This window comes from Lissotriton helveticus, chromosome 10 (assembly GCF_964261635.1).
Source record: "Lissotriton helveticus chromosome 10, aLisHel1.1, whole genome shotgun sequence".
Classification (NCBI taxonomy): Eukaryota; Metazoa; Chordata; class Amphibia; order Caudata; family Salamandridae; genus Lissotriton; species Lissotriton helveticus.
In genome coordinates this window covers 66,431,463-66,435,165 of record NC_136071.1, presented here as the reverse complement: position 1 = coordinate 66,435,165, position 3,703 = coordinate 66,431,463, and the positions used below count along the sequence as shown (strand labels likewise).

General features: G+C 46.3%; 1 pseudogene; it reads right to left on the bottom strand.

Moving 5' to 3' along the window:
* Positions 1–1,442: 1,442 nt before the first annotated feature.
* Positions 1,443–2,891, bottom strand: LOC144783926 (endogenous retrovirus group PABLB member 1 Env polyprotein-like; annotated as a pseudogene).
* Positions 2,892–3,703: the final 812 nt, after the last annotated feature.

Below are 3,703 nucleotides of genomic sequence, written 5' to 3'. Positions count from 1 at the left end.
ATCGCCAACATCCTTCTAGGCCTCGCCCGGTGGGGAGGGTTGTTGGGGGGGGGGATACTGTTAGGAATCAGTGTAGTCCTCTTTTTGTGACCATGTCCGTGTGCTCATGTGACCTGCTGGGGGGAGTTATAAGCTGCCTTCTCCCTTCCCACTTTCCCTAATATCTATTTCGTGTGGTTTCTGGTCTTGGGCTTGGGACAGTTATGGATTCGGTGTACTGTAGCTGATGTTCACAGGCTCGTGAGCATATTTAAGCACCTTTCCTGGCTCTTTGGATATTCTTGCCCTTTCCTATCCTGTCCCCGTTTTCTCCCTGCTGTTTGGTTCCTGTAGTTGTTTGGTCCTTACCCTTGTTGTTGTCCCTTCCTTGTCTGCTGAGACTTTTAGCCCGGACGGGTTAAGGGGGTCGCTGGGGCTCCAGCGCTCTCTTGAGAAATCGATAACAGGAGTAGTCCGGCCGGATTACCGTAGTGAATCATCAAAGAACAGTGGGATTTACGATAGACGCACTTCTGCGTCTTTACTACCCCATCGTCATCGTTGTGTTGGGTGGAGTGGAGTTCGGGCGCTTCCGGATCAAGCAGAAGCAGCGTTGGAAGACGGCAGTGTACAGCGTCTTTGCCTGTTCTTTTCCCCGTTCTTTGTATGGATATTTTATGAATCTTAAGGAGGTTTTTTTAGTCGTTAAAACGACTTTTTTCCTCCTTTACTGACTGGCTCTGCGTGTTACAGAGAGTCTCCCTAGTTTAACCCAGCCCTCTATTTCTATGATCTGCAATCGATACCCCTTCAGCTTTGGATACCTCCACAAGACTCCTGACACAGCTACTGCGGGTAAGGAGGTTTCTGGGTGTTACTGGGCATGGTCACAGTGAGAGGTACTATGTTTTGTAGTGATATAAATGTTAGACTGTAATACATTACCTGTTTTGTAGGTGCAGTCACGTGGAGGCAAGAACACTCTGGTCATTGCAGAAGTCCATAGAAGAATTCCCGGGGTCCCTTATTTGTCTATTCCCTTTCCCCGCCCCCTGTCCATTGCTCCTCTGCTGACTCATTGTTTCAGCTTCAGTTAGTCGCTTATGGGCAAGGGTAGTGGATCGGGTCATTCATTGCTCCTGCAGTGTATGGGCATAGTCGGCAGAAACCAACATGGTGCGGATACAGGGGCCCTACGTTGCTTTTGTGGACATGCAACCAAGACGTGTGAGGAAGTTTAATAGGGCTGACTATGAGCCAAGGGTTCAGGACGAAAATGACGATTTCGAGGTGAAATCGTCACTCGAATATGACGAAAATGCTTGTACATAGTGTACTAGCCATTCTCGGTCTTTTGATATAAAAATCGTCATGCTACGACGAAGTTTTATTCACGAGTCCAGAATTTTCAGAACTACAAACCCTCCTTTTGCCCTTACATAGTCAATTAACCTATCCTCATGCTAATCTGAGTCCAGGTCTATATTTCTAAAGTCATTGAGATGTTGCTGTAACATCATTCTAGTACTTAGTTCGTCTTTTGATACAGGTTTCCTTACACATGATGTAGCACAGAGGCCACATATTGCAGGAGCACACTGCACGCACAGACAGAACAGGAAAAGAATGGCTAAGACCATCCCAATGACCATCAGAATTTTCCATCCTCAGGCGGATATCAGTTCCCAGAACCATCCCATTAACGACCAATCTCCTTTATCCACATGAATAGATTCGGAAATCTTATGCAGTTTGGAGATGGCCTGGTACACTGTTGGAGCGTTATCTGGAATGAAAACACAGCAACTCGATTGGATCAATTTACATACCCCACCTCGGTCTGCAAGTATGACGTCTAACGCGACCCTGTTCTGAAGGGTCATAAGACGATCCGACTGGAGCTCAGCAGTCAAGTTACTAAGGGCACCGGCAGTTTCAACTACAGTGGATTCAACCACCCTTGTCAATTGCCTTATGTTCCTGCTGTTAACCGTTGGTCCCCAGAACGGCAGAAAACCTTTCACAAAGTCTCCAAATTCTTGTCCTGCAGTGTCTTCTTTACTCAAGACACCTCTAACTATCCTTGTCTTGTGGTAATCTGCCGCTGCTGTGTAGGTGGGAGGCAACAGGAACGAAACAAAACATGCGCCCGAAAAGTCAGGGGGCAACCATGTATAGGCTCTATCATGGCAGATGAAATAGGTACCCTTAGCTGCTAAAAACGAAGGGGAAGTCTGGGATGCAAAAACATATGTTTTAGTACAGATACTCTTCCCTAACTGAGCTCTGGGATTCTTGCCATTACCATGCAGACACAGGTGACCCTGATGGGGTACAATCCAAATCGGGGAAGATCTCTTAGCTTGCTGTTTCTCACTCAGAGTGGCTCCATATCCGGTTACGTTCCATCCTATGTATACTAGTGTCTCATATCTCGGGATAGTCTCATAAGAAATGTCTTCCTTAATCATATCTACTATACCCTTAACTAGAGCACTATTCTTAGGATTGTCTGTTACCGAACGTAGGGGGTAGACTTCATGTGCATATATGAACACTGGTCTGTATGCCCACACAGAACCATTATGGCTGAATGGCAGGACCAGATAAGGGATACCTTTATCTGTTGTGTGAGGCATAAGACCACACACCCAACAGTTAGTCGTGTTCATTACTAGTTGGTGTTGGTGCAAAAGCTGAACGAAGGAGTTATTAATAAACTCTAATCTCCCAGCTGATTCGTGTTCAGGAAGGGGTTGAAATGAATGAGAGGAAACAGTAGAAGGAAGAGGTATGGGCGATGTAGTGGGTGCAAATGTCACTTGATAAGAGAATAAAACGTATCCAATAAAAAACGTCATTACACTGAATAGAACAAAAATGCATACTATCAGAAAACGTTTTTTCGTCATCATTTCACATATTCTAGCTTTAAAGTTCACAGTTTTGGCAGATCTCTCCATCTCGAAAAACTCCATCCTCTCTAAAATGCTGCTCGCGATGGTAGGTTGTTTCTGCTAAGGAATGCTTCTGTCAGTCTAGGGCAACTCCCTTAGACCAACCAGAACTGTCGACCTAACGTCGTCAGCTGCACCCCAAAGACTTTGGGCAATCGCGACCCTAGCAGCGGAACCCGCATGGCGGTTCGAAAAGCAAAAATAAGCAAGTTTCTCAGATGGGAGAGCTGCGTTTTCAAAAATAGCGGAAAAAAACAACTTTTATTTGTCCATAGGTCTCGGCCTCAAATTATAGCGCTTCTTTCCAGGTACTGTTTGGTCTTGGAAAAGGAGTTCAGGTTCTGTAGTGTCCAATCGAATTGACGGCGGCACAGCTGCTTGCAAGAGATTGTCACTTTCTTTCTCAGTAATTGTTCCTTTTATGCATGCATCACTGAAAGGCAGAAAACGAGGCATAGTTTCAGTCTCTGAGTCGGCGACACCCTCCTGGACACACTGGTCGTACGGCAGAGGCAAAGGCACCCTCTTGCAGTATACACCGTGGATCCAGTGCTTCTTTCCTTCCACTCGAACAGCGGATCTCGTTGAAAGAAGGACGAGGTGTGGGCCGGTCCACCTGGGCTGGTCGTTCTTTGTTCGCTGGAAATTCTTGACCAGCACCCAGGATCCAGGAACGATCTGATGTCCTGGAGCTTCAGAGACCTGAGGCAGTGTATCATGCACCTGTTGGTGTAAAACACGCAATTTAGCCGTCAATTCGTACAAGT